The following is a 22,527-nucleotide window of genomic DNA, read 5'->3' on the forward strand; positions in this document are numbered from 1 at the left end:
TGATATGTTGCCGTAGATGGTCGTGTCATCAGCATAGATGTCAACGAATGATTTAAGTATGTGTTTAAGGAGGTCATTGATGTAGATCGGGAAGAGAATTGGGCCCAAGATTGACCCTTGAGGGACTCCAGCATTAATACTGCAGGCCTCTGATTTTTGTTCATTGACCACTACTCTTATGAGCCTATCGGAGAGAAATGATTTAATGATTGAGAAAACATTTCCAGTTATGCCGTAGCTGGAAATCTTGTGAAGTAGGCCCTTATGCCATACCTTGTTGAAGGCCTTTGATATATCAAGAGCAATTGCCCTAGAAAGGAAGCCTTTGTCAAGAGATTTACTAATCCTGTGAGATATAACCGTGAGCACATCTGCGGTAGATCTTGTAGAACGGAAACCATATTGTTTGTCACTAAGAAGATTGTTTCTGCTGAGGTGGTTGACTACTTCTCTATTTAATATGGACTCCAACAACTTACTCATAACACACAGGAGACTTATTGGTCTGTACTGAGAGGGAGATGACTTATCCCCTGAATTCCTAAATACAGGGCATACTGATGATGTTTTCCAGGGAGTCGGAAAGCACTTCTCCTTAAGGCAACGCTTAAACAGTTTCGTAAGTATGGGAGCAAGTTCTGGTTGAAGCTTTTTTAACACTATAATTGGGATGCCATCATGGCCAGTTGCTTTACTGGAATCAAGGTTCTTGATTAGCTTGGCGACCTCAGGCACATATATTTGTACGTTTCCTAGCGTGTTCTGTGTTATAGGAGGAAATATGGGGAGTTGATGGCCTTCGTCGCATTCTTGGCAAATAGTTTGGCCTTGTCTGATGCTGACAAGATTATCTCTGGTCCATTGATAATGGTTGGCATAGAACGCACACTTCCGTTCAGGATCCTATTTGTTATTTGCCAAAACTGGTGGGAACCAAGCCGCTAATCAGCTACTTTTGACTTAACAGACTGGGCATATAGCTCTCTTGCATTTTTTTTTATTACTCTTTTACAGTGGTTGCTGGCGTTCCTGAAAGCAGCTTTGGTCTTAGTGCATCTATTACGTTGGTAGTAATGAAAAAGTGATTTCTGTGCGCGATTGCAGCAGCACATTCTGGGGAGAACCATGGCTGGCTGTTAGGTTTTTGTTGGAATTTTTAGATGGTATGAATTGGTCTATGCCTACAATTAACCATTCGGTCAGGTCTGATATTATAAAGGACACATCCTTTTTAAACATGGAATGCAGAGGTTAATCAGATATGAATGTACGGAAGCTATCCCAGTCAGCCATAGAGTATCGGTATACAGTACGATGGAGGGGTACGTTTGGGGACTTATTATATTTCATTTTTATCTTAACTGATACGACGGAGTGGTCGGAGGATCCTAGAGGAGAATGAAGGGAACATGTACATAGCTCAGGGGAAGTTGAGAGAAAAAGGTCTAGGAGGCTTGCATATTGACCAGTAGTATCGGGCACACGGGGTGAGGTTGCGGACAATCTGAGTGAGGTCATAAGCAATGGCAAAATCATGACAAAACCTCCCCTCATCGTCTGTCTTATTTGAATGGGTCAGCCATTCCATGTTATGTACGTTGAAGTCACCACAGATGTGGAAATAAGCCGAGGGATGTGCAGACAGTATGTTGTCTATTTTCTCAGATATACTCTTAAAGATAGTAACTCCGCTGTTATGGGGCCGGTAGAGGGCAAACATAAATGCAGTGGTGTAAGCAAGTGCAACCCAAAGCACATATAGGGTAAATTAGGATCTTTTCTAGAGATATCCCTGCCACACGGGAAGCCATCTGTAATGTAGGCACATATTCCATGCCAATGGCGAAGGTCAGCTGTTAAGTTAGAGTATCCGTTAATTATGAACTCATCTAGGGAAGAGGTCGGCCCTATTCCAGTTTCACTTAGAAATAATATGTCCGGTTTTGTCTCCTGTAATTGGGTTTCAACCTCTGGAAGGTCGGAACGTAGACCCCTGATGTTGGAGAAGGAGACCTGGTAGTAGAGGTCTACGTTGGAAGACGGCGTTCTAGGTTTATTCGAGTTTTTTTCTGGAGATATTTCTATGTTGAGGTTTTGGGATTTGTGGAACAGGTCGGTATACTTGGTTAGAGCAGTACAGAGAGGGAAAGTAAGAGAGAAAAGAAAGGAAATTTATTTTAGCACATGAAAAGGTAAAGCCGTAACAATTACCCACTAGTATGGCATCGAGAGGCCCAACCAGAGACTACTGCATGACCCAGAATCCATTCACCAAATGGCAATACAGCAGTCCCAGTACTTTGCGCCTGCTGATAGGACAGCCTGCTTAGTGGTTAATCCAAGGTTCGGGTCCCTGACTATCAAGCGGATAACGTCAGCCCAGACAAAACGTTTACCTCCAGCACCCTTACTAGTGACATGGCCACAAGGATAGACATAGAGATAGAAAATTTCCGACATCTCAGACTACTGTTCACGAAGTACTACCTATCTTTAAAGCAGCTTTTTCTTCACCCTTTGTCAGAAAAAAATCACTCATTTGAATGAGGACTGAGGGACAAAAAAGGAGAAGCGAGAGTTTCTAGAGCTGCCGATAACACATCCACTGTATTATCTACTCTCCATTAAAAAAGGGGGGAAGGGAATGGGTACAAGTGCCTTATTAATATCTCCTACTATTATCGGTACTATTTTGATGTTCTTCATCATCCAAATCCCTTTTAACTCTCTGGCTAGTTCTGTGTATTTACTTCGTTTCTCCTTTTCTTTCATACTCACCCTGTGGTCAGCTGGGACAGCAAAGTCTAGGATTTGACAGGATTTCTCTTTCTTGTCCCATAGGATTTTGTGGTTCTCGGTTTCGAGTGCTGTTGCGAGTTTATGCTTGTATCATTTATCTGTACGCTCAAAATCAGCCGTTTGCACAATTCCCAGTGTACCACCCTCACCACTTGGTCATGCCTATTTTTGTATTCCTTTTTGGCCAGTTTGCTGCATTCACTTACTATATGGTTTATCGTTTCGTCTCTTTGTCCACAGAGTCTGCATTTGCTGTTTTCTTGTGTTTTATCGATCCTTGCTTTGTATATGGTTGGTTCTTTTCGAGTTATCTTGTACTGCAGTTATTAGAGATTAAGTTTCTCGGCTTATATGTCCTTTTCGCATCCATTTCCCAGTGTTTTCGTTATTCTAATCTTTTGTCATTCTTATGAATCTTCCGTGGAGTTGTTTCTCTTCCTATTTCTCTTTCTTCGTTTTGTGATTTGTCTCTCTGTTTTATGTTTTGTTGGTTTTCTCCGTATCTCTCGCTGCCATAACTATCCTTTCAGTGTTTTGCATTATGTATTTTTCTAGTTCTTTTTTTGTGTCCTTCACACAGTCTTCTATACAAATCAGTCCTCTCCCGCCGTCTTTCCTTTTCACGTAGACTCTGTCAATATCGTCCTTTGGGTGTAGTGCATTATGCATAGTCATGAGTTTCCTAGTTTTCTGGTCGAGCTGTCTCAGCTCTTCTTTTGTCTATCCTTATTATTATTATTATTATTATTATTATTATTAATATTATTATTTTATAATCAATATAGGAATACATATTCTTATGTGCTGTCAGGACTGATATCTCTGTGTGTCATCTTAGTCATTAAGGATTAATATCCAATGTATATTTTCGCGCGACAAAAGAGAATTATAATTCCGTTTTTCATGCAGGAATAAAGATAACTATATCGGCAATGTCGCAGCTTTCTGCATGAATATTTAATGCAGACATTATAAAAGGTGCCGCGACGTTGCGCACGTTTAGGAAAATATTTCAAAAAAGATAAAACGATCCCTGAAGAGAATATTCAAAGAATGAAAGAAAAAAGCTCAAAACATGTAAGAAATGTGTATGATGCTTAGAATTGTATCAAAGGTTGATATATATATATATATATATATATATATATGATGGACTCTCCCGTCGATTACGACGCATGAGCTCCCGCCTCAACAACTACTTTGCTCGGAAATCAACACAGATTATTTGTTTATAGTGGTGAAGTCTTTGTGTAGAACCATCCACGCATTTTGATATTACTGCTAACCTTTGTCGGTGCAGACGACTGCCACGGGACAGAGTATACACTAAACTGCACGTTTTTCATCAGAGTTTCCTTCTCCTAGATTCAACTGTTAAGGAAGACTGGAGATTCATCTCTCCCAGTGAATTAATGCGCCCCCAGATACCAACCTGGAAATTTCTACGACTAATAAAGTTTGTCCGACGTCCTTACAATTACCGATTCCATTCTAAATTACCGATTCCGATACGATTCCAGATTCCAATTTGGATTCTTTTAAAATTTATAAATATTAAATTAGAGATTTGTTTTAGTGTTTTCTTTTTTTTTTTCAAATTATTACATACCCCGCCCCACACTCAGGTAATTTCCGCATATATTTTCTCTCGAGTTTTTTTTCTTTGTAATTAATTGAAATTGTAAGACAAAAAAAAAAGATTTATTTTGATTTTAAAACAAAGCCAGATTGTATCATTTTGTCGTTAGTGTACAACTTGCCACTTGAAAGTCTCCATAAACATTTGAAAATAGTCGACAAGGCGAAATGAGAAAACGATGATAGAACACAGAGAACACAAATAACACGGACGCTGAACAGGTAAGTATAACATCTAATTTTAGGGAGCAAAACGATACCGACCAAATACAGCACAACCAATATAACCATCAAAAAGAAAATCCCGAAGAAAGAAATGGACAACGAAAGAGGACAGTCTCGTAAGGGAATACTATTATAGAAATCACCTTAAATAGTGACTACCATAGGACAGAACAAAGAAATGCAGACCAAGCAAGATTGGTACTCAAGAAAGAACTGGCTCTCAAAACTGGAACTAACAGAAATACAGCGAAAAATAAATAATGAAGCTGAGCATGAGAGACACCTATTAGCATGTGGTTAAATACAATGACCCCACAACTCAATCTTCACTCTTCAATCCTGCAGTCCAATGCACCTCTGACAGCAATTGCTTCTGCCAAACAAAAACGACACCCTCTCTCCCAAATACAGGCTTTTTATAGGACAAAACCGTCCAAAGTTATTTGCATACTCTTCCCATGATATCTAGTCTATAAATAGACGCAGTGGCCATTCTCTTCTTCTTCTTTCTTCTTTCACTCTCTGAAGCGGGCGTTGCCAGTGGTAAAAGGTTTGCACGATTTTTGTTTTTTTTTTACTACACGCCCCCATGATCATTAAAGATCATTCACATCTCATAATCCCGTGTCCAGATCGGCGCATTGCGTTCTCTTTTCGGTCTCTGCATCGGCACCGGTTCATCTTCATCACTCCCTGCCTCAGTACCACCATCCTCATCACCTAAATGGACCACACGCCTTAAATCTAAAACATGTCGTGGCATTCCATTGACACTTAAGTTGTTTGAGGATTGTACTCCTGTTATCACTCCTTTTCCCCACTGCGTTGTGCATCGGGCATTAGGCGGTTTCACCCAAACTTCTTCTCCTATTTGAATTCTGGCTGGTCCTTGATCATTAATTTCCGGTGACATGTCTCTAGGATGTCTCCATTCGTAATTAAAGATTGCTCTATGTGGTACTGTGTCATCTCTTTGCCCGACCTTAGGGGACATGTTGTACCAAAATGTGGCCTCTTCAGGCGATATTCTTCCTCTCTCAGCTATTGCTTTCACGGTCCGATGATGTCGCTCCACAATGCCATTTCCTCCAGGTCTGTAGGCTGCCCTGTAATAACTTTTAATCTTCCATTTTTTTAGCATCGTCTGAAAGATTTCTGAGCGAAAAACAGTGCCGTTGTCCATTATCACCTCCCTTACTAGACCTTGTTCAAGCATCACCTTTTCTAATTCAGTTGCAACTGCAGATGCGGCTTCCACTCGCAGTTCCTTCCATATCGCCAGTCTACTTGGCCCACAATCAATTATTGATAAGTACGCTCCCCCTCGGTAGTGTGCTATGTCAATAGCTAGTCTCGTCTAGTTCGTTAAAACTCCAATTTCCCCAGGATTATGTATATTTGGGGCAGGATCGATCGATTGACACCGAACACAGTTCTTTACAATCATCTGAATTTCTTCCCGTTTTACATTCGGATCCACTTGCCTCACCAAAGATAATGTTCTCTCCACTCCCATGTGATGCATGTCATGCAACTCTTTAATTTCTCCAATTCCAAGAAAGCATATCGGCGCCTCCTCTTTCTCAATTAACCACTGTTTTTTTATCCGTGTTAGCGCATCTGCCTTGTTTCTTTCAGAAGGCACAAACACTGCTTTTATTTGCAGTTTCAATTCAGACATCAACTCTCTAAGCATCCCTAATCTCCGCTTTATTATCACTTCTCCGGCACCCTGTTTTCGTATTCTGCCACTCTCCTCCACAGTAGAGTTCACCCAACTGAGTACAGTGGCTGAATCAGTTTTTATTTCAATATTTGTCAGTCTCCATTTGATAGCTAAATTGACACCCTTTAGAACAGCATCTAATTCAGCTATGTTAATGTGATTAAAGTCATCACTTTTCCTCAGCCAAGTTGCATCTTCCGCCACCACACCGCCAATCTCGACAACCACGCCAGTTGCAACATTGCTTGCATCACACCACACGACTCCTGTGCTCACTTCAGGTATGTGCCAAGCGCCATTAACAGGGTCTTCTTTTTTCACCTCAGCTAGAACCTCCTGCATCACTTTCATGGTTCTGCAATCAACTTTTTCTTCCCAATCCATTCCATTTGCTCTTCTTCTCACATAACTGCATGCTAATCGCAGCCATCCAGCAATTGGATAGTGCCCCAATAATTTACCACAGATCGAAAATAGCTCCCGCCTACTAATTTCTCCTCCCATCTCTGGGATCTCGTTGCCTCTCCTGAGCATTAGTGCACCCATCTCATTTTTCATAAGCTTAAGGCCCAGTGCCGCTCCTCTGTCCAGGGATTCCGGAGATTTTGCTGCTAACCCCAACCCCTTCAAATGTTCCACAACTTCCTGTGTCGATATTTTCGTTACGTCTACCATTATATCATCAATGTATGAATCAGTGGCCTCTTTCGTCCTACTTCCTTTCTTTAATACTGTTTTTAAAATGGCTGCCATAATCTTTGGTGCGACATTAAGTCCGAATCCTAATCGTGTTAGGCAATAGGTTTTTCCTTTATAACAGACCAGCTGGTACTGTCATAGTTCCTTTGCCACATGTAGTTGCAGGTAGGCAGACTTAAGGTCCACTATTGCGGTTCCTCCTACCAACTGTCTCCACTTTCTTATCTTTTCATCACATACATCTATTATGTCGCTCCCTGTATTACACACCCCAAAACGATTCAACTCACGAAAGTCGAACACTGGCCTAACTTTCCCTTTTGTGGCCTGAAATACTGCCATCAATGGCAACACGCCTTTTCTTTCTCCTTTCCATGGTAACAGAATACCATCCGATATCCATCTTTCCACCTCTTTCTCGAATTCTAATTCCTTATCGCCCTCCAGAGAGTTTTTATAATATTGGACTTTGTTCTGCAATACTGGAGGCTCTCCCTTCCATGTCCATCTTACTGTCCATTTATCTCCATCGAAGTTTGCTTCAAAGTCTTTATCCTCGATTTTGCAAACATTCAGCTGATGGTCAGCCACGGCACATTGTATATCTCCAAACTTCACTTTGGCTTTCTTTATAGTTACACCTCCCAGCTCATTAATCACCTCCATTCCAATTATGACGTCGATCCCATCAACGATGTGATTCATCAAGATTGCCCTCACCTTTACGTGCATTCCACATACTTTTATCTCCACTTGTATGGCTCCTTTACATTCTATATTCCTCCCATCAACTGCTTTCACTGTACCGCTCCTTCCATATCCCTTCAAAAGTTTGGAATTGATTAAAGTAGTGGTGCACCCAGTATCGACAAGTGCAGTCATTACAGAATAATTCACCTCTACTTCTATTATAGGAAGACGCCAGTATCGCGCCTTCATTTCATTGCTAAGGTAGCTTGCGGCGCAAAAGCTCCCCCTTGTCCGTTTCCATGAATCTGAGGACAATATCTCGCAATGTGGCCAAATTTTCCACAATTGTAGCATGTTGCCCTTGCCCTAGGGATCTCTGTGCAATCTTTTTTTAGGTGCGGTCCTTGACATCTAAAGCACTGAAGGCTTGATTCTTTGTTTCCCTTATTAGTCTCATTAGTTTGCGCACTTGCGGCCAATGTCCGAGTTTCTACGACCCTTTTGCTGACTAAAAGCCGTGCAGTCGGTATCAGTTTGCTGACATCCATTCCCTCTTTGTTCGGTAGCTGCTGTAATGCCACAGATACATCGTCTGGGAATCCAGTTATGAATGCCAGTTTGGCTGTATGTTCCAGCCCTCTTCCCAGATATCCCGCCAGTCCAGCCAATCTTTTGATTTTATTAGCATAAACATCCACCGATTCTCCTGTCCACTTGAATCGTTGCAGTTTTTCGTATGCCTCAAAAGGCCTCTCAGTGAAGGCGGCCACGAGTCTCATCTCTATCAGTTCTGCATCTTCTTGTTCTGCATTATTCATCTCAAGCGAGTGCATCAACCTGCAAAAAAAGCGAGTGCGTCTCCCTGCAAAAAAAAAAGTGGAATAAAACTGGCAAGGTCTGGCACATGTTGAAGCTTAGCCACCAGTTTTACTTTCTTTATCTATCCGACTACATCACCTTCTCCACTAAAAGGTGGTATCACATCTTTTCCCAATCTCAACATCCCAGATTCCATGATCTGTTCTTGGCCGAAATAGCTTGTGGTTAAATACAATGACCCCACAACTCAATCTTCACTCTTCAATCCTGCAGTCCAATGCACCTCTGACAGCAATTGCTTCTGCCAAACAAAAACGACACCCTCTCTCCCAAATACAGGCTTTTTATAGGACAAAACCGTCCAAAGTTATTTGCATACTCTCTAGTCTATAAATAGACGCAGTGGCCATTCTCTTCTTCTTCTTTCTTCTTTCACTCTCTGAAGCGGGCGTTGCCAGTGGTAAAAGGTTTGCACGATTTTTGTTTTTTTTGTTTTTACTACATATGTACAAACCCCACAAGTGGAAGCCCCACAAGTACAAACACCACAGAAAGAGACCTACGAAGACTGGACTTTTGGAAAAAAGTGGAAATCGAAAATGTTTTCCTTTCATGTAACCTATCCAAGATTTTGATGAACTCATTGGAGATTTTCACCTGTTTTTCACTTGCCCCTAAAGAGAAATGCTATAAAACTTTAATTATTTCAGAAGCCTATTAAAAACGTCAATGTACAGGTGGTGCAAACGAAATTTAAAAACCTTGTCCAGAGCATTAAAAACGTTTTAATAATCAAGTGAACTCCCCGGGTGATGGCATTAGAGAATAGATGCAAAAAAGTTTACAAAGGGAATAGGAAGTTATCTTTCGATAAATGACAAATAAATATAATAAATTAAACTCTACGAATCAATGTTAAATCTGTAAATTAGGTTTTTAGCCCATTATGTGGCCCTTCTCAGTCTTAAGTTGTAAATGAATAACTTCAAATAAAAAGCAATCTGTGCTTCTTTAATTTTTTATTGCAAAAAATAAATAAATAAAATAAATAAATAAATAAAAGAATAGGTTTGGAATCGGAAATTAGGCTATATTTTTTCCGATTCTGATACCAATTCTTATATCTCACAAAGTTTCGATTTTTCTGATTCCCGATCCCGATCCCGATTAATCGTTCCGACTCTAATCTATCTATCTATCTATCTATCTATCTATCTATCTCTTTTTCTCTTTCTCTCTCTCTATATATATATATACACACACACACATATATATATATGCGTATATGTTTGTAAGTGAATGGAAATATGTTTTAGATAAGGTTTCTATTGTTTCTATAAACCAAATATTTCAAATTGAGAGTTGTGAGTTGAGAGTAGTGAGTCTGTAACAAGAATTAATATACTAATAAATAAATGTTATTACATTACAATGTCTAATAGTTTGTTCACCTTATCAATCATACTCTTAGTCTTGCATGTATTGAGGATTAATTAAACGTCGATACAATTATAGATCTCTTTTATTCACAGAGTAACAATCGATATGTATATTAATCCTGAATCTTTTTTCATGAACTTATCAGAAAACAGAAATAATTCTTATTGTAAACGGAAGACCTTTTTAGTACTATATATATATATATATATATATATATATATATATATATATATATATATATATATATATATATAATAGGACAACAAAAGAATGAAATGAAGACAAAACTATATATAGGTAGATATAGAATGGATCATTTATTGAATAATGGAATACAGGCAACATTTGGGGGGATAGAAAGGACTCTTTATGCTAGGGCATTTCGAAGCCTAACGCTTCTCATCAGAAGGTGCTAGGTAGCATGGGGGAGATCCGGCGTCTAGCGTAAGGTTCGTTAGGGATGAAAAAGATTAAGAGGAATTATAGGGTGTTGGGGGAAGCTTTTGTGGAATTGATCTTTCTCTTTTACTTAAAGCGATATCTATCTATCTATCTATCTATCTATATATATATATATATATATATATATATATATGTATATATACATACATACATATATATTATATATATATATAATATATTAGATATATTATATATATATACAAAGTGCATTATTTCATGATATTCATTATTAGAATATACACTTCTACTTGGATTTTCTTAGCATTGCAACACGACTAAGCGTTTAGTACAGGTGTCAGTAAGCATAGATTTTGGGATTATCTAACTTAACACCTGTATTCGTCTACCTGTTTTTTGTTCTTTGTTTTAAAAATTTTTCCGACGCATTTTCTCTCTCCCGCTACCAGCAATTTATCAATTCATTTCTCTCTCTTTTCTTTGTTTTGTCACTTCTTTATTCCTATAACCGAACTGTGTATATTTTTTCTATAACTCCACACCTTTTGTTCGCTCTTATTTCCCATTTCTTCAATAAATACAAAAACCGTTGAAAATATTCCACATCACTTACTTTTGGATATTCTCTAATCATTTGAAAAAGCCCCAGCGAGTTCAAATAAATTTATTATGAGAGAGAGAGAGAGACAGAGAGACAGAGAGAGAGAGAGAGAGAGAGAGAGAGAGAGAAAGAGAGAGCTAAGTTAGTGTTGTGCTTTCTTTTACTTTTCATATATATATATATATATATATATATATATATATATATATATATATATATATATATATATATATACAGGGTGGCCGAAAAGTCCCAGGACACTATACATGTATTTTTAATAAAACACAGTATTTTTTAATGAAACACGCAGAAAACATATATATTCAACAAAAAAGAGAACTTTATTAGAAACAAAGCAGAAAACAACTAGAGTAATTTAGTGGTCTAGGGGATCAGTATGTTAGCCCTCGTTGTTCTTGCACAATTCCATTCGCCTCCAGGTTCTTTGTGCCATTTTTTTTAGAGAATTCCTTGATACGCTAGCAAAAGCTGCAATCAATCATATTTAACAGCATTAAAATATTAAAAATAGAGTGTCCTGGGACTTTTCGGCCACCCTGTATGTATATATATGTAAATATATGTATATATGTATATATATGTAAATATATATATATATATATATATATATATATATATATTTATATTATGGCAGTAGAGTTTAGTTTCCTAGAAGTACATCCAATGAAACAACATGCGTCTACCCAAAAGTGTTAAATGAGTAAGCAGAGCATGTATATTAAATTTATTTATACAAACATTGATGGCTACATATGTAACATTTTTATTCATTTATTATTTTTAAAACAGTAACCTACGTACAAATTATGGGAGACTTTCTAAATAAATAAACAAAAAAGAGAGAGAGATGGAAAGAGAGAGAGCGAGAGAGAGCGAGGTGTCTTTATTATAGAATAAAGGATACTGTAAGGTTCTATACCGATGCTGCAAGTGTCCATGTTCTATAGGCAAAATGCCTGTTTTATCACGATTAAAGAATCGAGTCCTCTGCCTGGTTAAGCTTTACCGGCATGATTTGAAATAATCATATTTTGTGAAATAAAATCCTCTTAATCTTTTGCCCTTTAGGTAAACAAATCGCGTTCCAGCTCGAACGAAAGACCACCGAAAGACCCAGGTTAATACGGTAGGTTTGATACGTCTTTTACGTTTTGCGGTAGTGGTCGAGGGTTAATAGCTGTACTGGGATTTTATTTCCATGTTCTGCAATTCCAAAGGGATTGGGGTGAGGGCAATGTACAAATTTAAGCGGAGAAGATTTTGTTTCTATTCCACTGCTCACTCATGGTTCGTTCACACCCGAAAGCACACGCATTTGCTATTTCTTAAATTGGAATATTTATTTATGTCAAATCTATGCCGTGGTTTGAAATAGATTGAGGGTGAAAAGAGGGGAAAATAAGAAACAGAGAGACACCAAAAGTGCAAGTATATCAGAAATAGAGCCACGCGATGCATGCGAGATTTTTTTTTTTTTACATTTGGTCAATAGAGTATTGATAACAGGAAACAGGACGATATCGAACCATTCTCCTTCCAAAATAGCTGCACTTGCGCAGTGCATGCGCGGGTTGACATAATGAGAGAGAGAGAGAGAGAGAGAGAGAGAGAGAGAGAGAGAGAGAGAGAGAGAGAGATGCAAGGTGTACTCTATTAAATACAGAGAAAGATATCAACGCAGACGCAGATTTGATTCTATTAGATTTTTCATAGCAATATCAAGCAGAATATAGCTGTATGTTAATCGGACATCAATGCCTCAGGCTGACATAAAAATTTCATTCTTTAAGTGCGTTGGTGGAATGGACTCATCTTGTATAAGATGCGTCAAAGGATCTATATAAAATATCTCTTTATCAGTTCGTTGATCTATTTTTGGCGCTCTATATTTCAGATGGCATTTTGAGTTGCATCTGTGCATTTCTATAAAACACTATTTATGTCCATCGCGCTGTGGCATTTAAATCACAAATCTTGTTTTCACCGTGAAAAGCGCCGATTGAAGGGGCACATTTTAATCTTATGTGTATTGTTGTGATATACATTTTCAAAGATATAAGCAAAGTGTACTACGGCATGATCATACGTGTAAGAAAGTTCAACAATCATATCGACAAATGGACTTATACAATGTACATTTCAGTACATATTTTCCCACACAAAATTTTAAACATGAGTGACTACATATTAGCAACTTCAAATTCACTAAATGAATAAGCTTATGCATTCAGATATGACAAAAGTAATATCAATTAATCACAGCGCAAACAGACGCACATGTATATTTACGTTTCTGAATTTTTGAAATGAGGATTGGTTATATGTATTATTATTCATCAAACTACTGTTCTCATCTTGAGTGTGATTTTCACAACGTTTCGGTCGATATAACCTCCGACCTTCTTCAGGTGTATCTTGTCGAACTCGGGAATGTTTTTGTCGAATTTGGTAACTTGGACGGAATTTCGAGCGGAACCCTTTATTTACTTCACGGGGGTAGCGTGCTCTTGTTTCGTCAGCCATGACTGGATATAGGTCCTAAGTAATTTGCAACCTTCAGGAGAATATCACTTTTACAATTGATTTTTCCTAGTACTCTAACCACTGTCCCACGGGTCCTTGCGGACAATTCTAGTACGAATTTTAGGAGCATTAAACCTATTTTTACTTCGAGTTGTAAATATCACCATTTATTACTAATTATTACTATATATTAATGTATATCTCTCTATACTTATTCCTTGTAAATATTAATGTTTTTACTTATTACTTGTATATATTATCTATTGTTTATAATTACTGGTTCCCATATCGTATTGAATTCTATACTTGGGCTACTTAGCAGTTGCTTATTCCCCAGCATGTGTGCTGCTTCTTTCAGTCATCTGGTGAGTCTAGATGTAGTGAGTCTGTTTACGAAAGTACCCATTGATGAGACTCCGACAGTGGTACGGGATAAGCTGACATCGGATACCTCACTCAAAGATCGCACTTACATCCCAATTGACAATATAATGGAGATGTTGACCTTCTGTGTAGAAACTACATACTTCGTGATGGGGTTTGATATATAGGGCCAGGAAGAAGGTCTGGCGATGGGATCAACATCGTCCCCGGTACTAGCCAATGCATACATGGAACTCTTTGAAGAAATGGCATTAGGATCAACACTACTAAGGCCAACAATGTGGGTGCGATATGTAGATGACACATTCATACTCTGGCTCCATCAGGAAGATGTTCAAACGTTACTAGACGATGTGAACTCGATCCGTCCAACTATACAGTTCACAATGGAATAAGAAAATAATAATAAATTATCGTTCCTAGATATGCTGATAACTCGCACAGGTCAGGGGTTTATGCCATCTGTATACCGAAAACCAACTTTCAATGGACAGTATCTAAACTACAACTCTCACCATCCATATAATGTAAAGAAAGGAATCATTCGGTGCTTACAACACCGAGCAAAAAGTAATATGGAGTAACATCAGTGCATATCAAGAAGAGATGGACAGTTTAAGAGAAAACCTCCACTGAAACAACTATCCAAAGAGCATGACATTAGCCCCCCAAAAATCTGGACCAAAAACAAAAGGACACGACTCGGAAACTCACCACAGTTTGTTTACCATATATGAAAGGCTTGTCTGAAAAACTTGAACGAATATGTAATCCATATGACATCAGGACATTATTCAGGAGTGATTCAACTCTCCGGAAACAGCTTGTGAGAGTCAAGCCCCCTACAGAAACATCATGACTAAGAACTGTGTATATGAAATCCCATGTAAATATGTAAAACTATACATAGGTGAAACGTGTCGTTCGTTGAAAGTACGGTTAGAAAAACATCGAAAGGCCGTAGGATGTGGTGAGACTGAAAAGTCAGGTATAGTTGATCATATATGTAAAGAAAAGGGAAACCATCTACCACGATGGGACGAAGTAAAAATTATAGACAGAGAGGAACGGTGGAGAGTAAGACGACTGAAAGAAGCAGCACATATGCTGGGGAATAATCATACGCTAAGTAGACCTAGTATATAATTTAATACGATATGGGAACCAGTAATTATAAACAATAGATAATATATACAAGTAATAAGTAAAAACATTAATATATGCAAGTAATAAGTATATAGATAGATATACATTAATATATAGTAATAATTAGTAATAAATGGTGATATTTACAACTAGAAATAAAAAGTAGGTTTCGTACCAGAATTGTCCGCAAGGACCAGTGGCGCAGTGGTTAGAGTACTAGGAAAAATCAATTGTAAAAGTGATATTCTCCTGAAGGTTGAAGGTTGAAGGTTCAATCCTCAGTGTGAGCGACCGAAATATAAATTTGCTAATTACTTAGGACCACTATCCAGACGGAACAAGAGCACGCTACCCCAAATTACCAAGTTCGACAGAAACATTCACAAGAGCACGCTACCCAAAATTACCAAGTTCGACAGAAACATTCACGAGTTCGACAAGATACACCTGAAGAAGGTCGGAGGTTATATCGACCGAAACGTTGTGAAAATCACACTCAAGATGAGAACAGTAGTCCGATGAATAATAATATATGTGTATTTATATATGAATGATTTTCTGAATCGTTGACTTCGTTGAAACAGCCCTACTGTGCTGAGACATGGACTCTAACAATGACACTGAAGAAGATCCACTGAAGAAGAAACCAGATGCTATACACGAATTCTCAGGATATCATCCAATTTATCTTGGAAGAATAACACTACCATCCATCAACTATACGGAGATTTTACTGATACAATCAGTATCGTTGAAAGAGAAATACGCTACTAGCAGGACAGTGTATGCGGCATCACGATGAAAAAGTCACCAAACTTGTTATCTGTCTCTAGATGTCAGAATGTATCTGGTTATTACGGTTTATCTTCAATATCTGTATAGGAATCTGTGATAATTTCTCATTGTGTAGATGCCCGCGCGAACGTAAACCCCACACCATTATTACACCATCTTAAGGCAGAACATATGTTACTCTTGGATCCTAGTTAGAAGACAAAGAAGGTGCTTTTTCGTATCACGTACGGTCCAAAACGGATATCATTAAAACATTACATTGTGTTATTGGTGATCGGGAGATCTTATTTATTAAAGAAGACGATAGAGTGTGATAACATACTACAAATATTAAATTCGCGTATCGGTATACTGATGAGATGTTCGTAGTATGTTATCGTCTTCTATTCTTATTTTCATTACATAGAATCTTCCAATCGAATAATTTATAATCTGGAAGCTGTGACACACGTACGTACATTAAAGATACCACGTTATTACTATATAGATACCGTAACAGAATACGTTTACCACTCTTATCTCATGTGTATAACCTCGGGAGAAATTTCCATTGACAGAAAAACTATCTGTGAACACATAACCACTGAATCAAACAGCAATAAATACTTGCCGCGAACCGCACAAGAAGTAGCCATACAACTAATTACACGTATTAGTTCCGGCTGGCAGTTGTTCACCCTATTAGCCCTTATTTTCAAGTCACTTTTGCTTGAGACGTGGTGACGAAAATATGATAACAAAATAATACTGGTGATCAACGTATAAAACAATGATATACTCTCTTTAATTTCAACTTATTCAATTGTTAATTTCTCCAGAAAAACGTTCAATTCTCACACGTAGGAATGCGGTAACAAATCGAGGATAGGCTATTAAATAAAAATATGGTTACAAACGGTTTGCGAGAAGGAACGTGACAGATGCGTGCAATATTTAAAGCGATTTTACTGGGTTTACATATTGACAATGCAACGAAAGGTTCATTGTACAGAAAAGAAGACGATTTTTGAAAAACGTAATTAGCGAGAACGTATCTAAAAGCGCGATTAATCGGTTGCATGTGTTTGTCTCTCGATTCTGGCTCTTTTCGTGGCGAACTTGGTTGCATCACAAACATAAATTCGGTTAAAAACATGTGATTTCCGCTTTAGGTCTGTCACAAAATAATCTTCAGTTCAAGTTGGCAACAGTAGGCGGTGACTTCTGTCTAGGGCTAGTATCACCGACTTTCAATCGTGTTCTGCTGCTGGATCAAAAAAGATCTAAAAAGAGGCTGGGCACATTAATGCATGGGTTTTATAAGTTACCACACGTGACCCCTATAGCATCAGGTACAGGAAATCTTGCCAGCTTAAAAGAGGGGGATATAAATTTAACCTAGTACCTTTATCATTCTTCAATTCTAAATTTTAATAAGGATTATCATTATGTTGACACGAGTAGTCAGTCATATTTTCTATGAGTATAGCTTTATGAGAGTATTTTGTTCGTATTCCCTTATTCGAGAATAAAGTTATAATATGCTGGACTTTATAGTAATTTCGCTTCTTCTCTGGAATCGAGTTTTGTGTTTCAAATTTTAAACGTAAAGTTTCTCGGTAAAACATAATCAACAGTGTTCTTCTAACATTTACTTATCGTAGCACAACTTGAAATTTTCCTTCCAACTAACGTATAGCCACTGGTACTTTAAGTTTCTAATAATCGTTCAAAAATGATATACTATATCCATGAAACAAAATGTAGGTTTATTATCATTATAATATATCTTTTTAACAATGTAGAAATTTATTAAGTAAAACAATAGTTTTGTTGTAAATAAATTACTTATTTACTTCAATGATACATGAGCTTAAAGCAGATACGTCGTTAAGAAATATAAATATTTTTTCTTTTTTTTAGTAAGTAATCTTGTCGCAGACATAATAAACTTTGATAGATAGTAGTTCTTTATTGTAGAAATAGGTTGAGCTTGAATAGCGGCGTGTGTATCATGTGGTTGTGTGTTTTGCAGAAAATAAAAAATATTCACACTTAGAAACATTTCTTGGTATTCAAATAACAATTAAGTAATTTGTGAAAGCCTAATAAAATTTATCTTCTCTATAATTAATTAAACGGAGTCATTTTTCCCATCTCTAAAAATACATTATAGAAAGGAAACACTGGCACCACACATTAATCCAACATGGCTACGCTACGTGCCAATATCTAATGCATGTTTTTCAGTTATTATCAATCGAATTGACATGACTTACTAAATCCTTACAGTAATTTCGAGGTGAATCGATCTCCCAAAAAATCCATACTTAGAGATGGTAGATAGCATTCAATTCCTCATTTCTATGTCCTCTTTCTACTCCAGCATATAATATTATCAAATATTTCCTATGGTTCAATTACTACATTCGATTACTAGTCAGCAAATACTCTTTAAATATGTAAATAACGAATGCTCTCTATTGTTGCCATTCTTCGAATTCAAGCAATTTGATTGGATGCCTAGATTTCCTTTACGGTTTATTCCTTTGACGGGTTGCACTTTTAGAAGATTGTCAATATAATGAAACTAACTTTCAATATAGTATATTTTCCTTTACTCACTTCGACAAATAACAAAGAACCCCCACACTTATCACAGATCGTAATATGACACAGGTCTTCAGACTGCTTATTGTGATCTGTCAATCTATTAATATCTTTTAAAAAATACAAAGTTGTTCGTTTGCAATGAATAATAACTTTCCACACTCATCAAATGTAGCATTTTCATGCTGGTAAATAAATAAATGGATGGTTTTTACCTGACCGTCACCTACTTTCTCTGACAGTCACCAAATAGCGGCTTCGTCTTAATCATTTTTCTTTACTTCCGCACGGTTACTCGTCTTTTTAACAGCCATCACTGACTTAAGTGACTTAATTACTCTTGCATATAATGTAAACACCTTTGAACCCCATAAAAACATGAAACAAAACGAAGCCGGCTTTGTTGAATTTCGCCATGCTTTCGGCTGTTATTTTTCTACAACAGCCTCTGCCTTTTCGCCATTTTTCTTCTAAGTACACTTTCCAAATAATGACATGTATATTATATCTAAATGAAACGAAATGGATGTAACAAGGGAGTTTTCAAATGCATAACTTCCTATTCGACAGTTTAAATGATTCAAAATTTATTTCACTTTTCCTAAAACATTACATCAAAATATTAAATCTAGTTACAAATGATTACATAAATAGATCTTCATGAACACGTTATGTCGACAATGTTTTCAGATTCAGACAGCAATAGATTGTTCAGGTTTTCATATTAATTAAAGTAAAATAATGAGCAAAGATTATGAAAAGAAAACAAATGTGAATACTTATTTCTTTAAAGAAAATATAGTTCAACCAGTTGTTTCCAAGTAAAAATATGTATTAAAAAATAAAAATAAAAACAAACAAAAAACCCAAAGCGCTAAATTAACCTATTATATTATTTGCAATATATATATATATATATATTGAACCTATTTATGGGTAAAAAATATATATACTTATATGATTAAATTAGCGTTATTTTTATTATCAATACAAAAAAAAACGCAAGTCAGACTGTTACGGACTAGAAAGGAAATGTGTTTATTACCTGTCACTCTCGCTTCCGTTTGAAGTTAATGGCGATTATAATTAGTGGAAATCCCGGATTGCCTTCATGACCTCCACAATTAACAAACGGTTACTTATATGAATGTGTTGAAATAATAACGTATTTTTCTAAACTCAGTCCTACCATTAATAGCAGCCAACAATTTAATAAACACTATCTACCGTATACACTTTTATTTTACTTGAACATCATATGTAAAATATAGCACGGTCCATATTTTGTATAAATACAAAAAACATGCTGTGATATTATATCTATACCAACGCAGCAAGAAGATTAGGATGCCCTTTACTGTACACAATATTGGAACATACCACTACATCGGCCAGGGCCGTCATTTTCCTAAAAAATAAAGATTACATAACATTTTAGTTAACGTGTGTTCTTGTGTTTTATCTCATAAATAAATGCTGTTATTATTTTGGTATTTGTGCAGTGTAGACACCGTGCTGAAATAATGACGTTATTATTTAGATAGCCATTCTTAACATGAGGGCTTTCTGACTATTCTGCACTTTCACTTAACAATTTAATGAAAAAAAAGAGATATAATAAAAATTTAATTTAGCTTACTATCTAAAATATAGCATGGTGCGTACACTGCACATACCCTATTATTATTATTATTATTATTATTATTATTATTATTATTATTATTATAACAATAATGATAAAAATAACTGGTGTTGATGACATCAACTAGCGCCACACTATTTGTGAAGTGTCAGAGAGAATTGAAAGACCGCGAAGGTAGAATTCTAACCAGATCTCCACTGGAAGTGTGCACAAAAATCTGGTACCTTGGAGAGGCTTTTGTCACACAAACCACAGGAAACACCCATGACCGATGCCAACGAGAAATCAATGGCAAACGGCTGTTACGATAACGTGCACCCATTTGCACGGGTGATCAAAAGGTAGAATACACTGGAAATCTGAGAAGACTTGTTGTCACTCGGTCTCCAGGGAACATCATAAGTTACTGTCAGTAAGCCACCTCTGATGATGGCCTATGTGACAACTCCTAGTGAGTGAATAATAATAATAATAATAATAATAATAATGATGATGATGATAATAATAATAATAATAATAATAATAATAATAATAATAATAATAATAATAATAATGTCCCTCCCAAATTCACCACCACTCTGGTTTGATATCGTAGATGTTTACTATAATTTCTTCGTTTTTAATCAATGTTCACATTATGGTATAATTGTATTTTAGCTTATTTAGTTATCTGAAATTCATTTTCGTATTCATGTATTCTGCACTGATATGAAATGAAAACTATAGCGGAGTATAGGATTCCCAACCATGTAACTGATGAAAACACTCTACACATTTTGATGGAAAACATTGGGGGGATGGGCATAAAAGAACAGGAAACAAAAACTTTATATATAATGCCTTTATTAAAAGTAATAGTTATTTAAATATTTCAGCATATCATCTTTATATTTTGTATTGAATAAAGTTCAGTTTCAATATTAATCGAATTGTGTTCCTTACTTTTCTTTTCATGTTCTAATACTCTTTTTCAAAAAGCTCTCATTCATTATTGTCAGTCTGGCGGTTGGACTACGGATACGGAAAACATCTCTAAAATTCCAAAAGATAAGATTTAACTAAATCATCTATATGCTTTTTCTCTAAATTCAATTAAAAATGTTTCTGCACTAGTAATTTTTATTGTTTGTTTGTATTTGAAATATTTGGTTAACTTTAACTTGTTTCGTTGCAATTTTGTATTTATCGTTTGTTTCCATTCTTAAAATTACACTGTGCAACAAATTTGAATTGAAAAAAAAGTACAAGACATATAAGACCTGTTTCGGTGTAAGAAAAGTATGCTGATTCCAAATCTGACATTTATTTCTCTGGATTAGGTACCATTTTCATGTATTTTATTATTAATTATTTTGAAGAAAAAAAAAACCCGAATTCACCAGTTTAAACAACATTTGTCCTCTTAACTCTCTTGTGTAGAGTGTCATCATCCTTTTTTAAATTCCAGCAGTAGTCTGCCAACATACCAGTGTTCCATTTTCCTTTAAAATGTTTTTCTATTAATGAAATATCTTGATGGAACCTTTCGCCATGTTCATCACTCACATGGCCAAGATTCTCAGCAAAAAATCCAAATGAGAGTGGAGCACATGAACTTTTAGAGACATGTTAGATCCCATATCATGAAAATGATGCAATAGATCATTCACAACTTGCACATAGTCTTCTGAACGATGTTTTCCCAGGAAGTTATCACAAAAATTCTTGAATGACTCAAAGGCACATTTTTCTTTTCTCGTGAGATGTGTGTTAAAAGTTTCATCAAGAACAATTTTTCGAATTTGGGGACCTATGAAGATACCTTCTTTTATTTTATCTCGACTTAATGAAGGAAACTTTTCTGCAAGATATGCAAATGCCAAGGAATCCTTGTCTAGTGCTTTCACAAACTGCTTGAACAAACCGAGTTTAATATGCAAAGATAGTAAATGGATTCTATCACTTTGCAGAAGTGGTTTGTGTTTGATGTTATGTTTTCCTTGTTCAATTTCATCTCTAGCAGGTCAGTGCTTGCGTACATAGTGTTCAGCTCTTGCTCTAGAGTCCCATAAGCACAAGAAGCAACAAAATTTAGTATAGCCTGGCTGAAGGCCAGTGAGCATGGCTATAACCTTGAAATCTGCACAAACATGTCATTTATGTATTTCATAATGTATGCTTGCTAAAACTGTTTTTAAATTTTCATATGATTCTTTACTGGTTGTGCTGTAAGCTATAGGAACAGATGGCAGGGTGTTCCCATTGTGAAGCAAAACAGCTTTTATGCTTTCCTTGAATGCATCTAAGAAAAGTCGCCAGTTGGTGTTATCATATTGTATTTCCAGCTGTTCAAATAGTCCAACAATGTCATTGCAGAAGCATAAATCATCT

Source organism: Euprymna scolopes, chromosome 13, assembly GCF_053919585.1.
Source record: "Euprymna scolopes isolate OS-2025 chromosome 13, ASM5391958v1, whole genome shotgun sequence".
Classification (NCBI taxonomy): Eukaryota; Metazoa; Mollusca; class Cephalopoda; order Sepiida; family Sepiolidae; genus Euprymna; species Euprymna scolopes.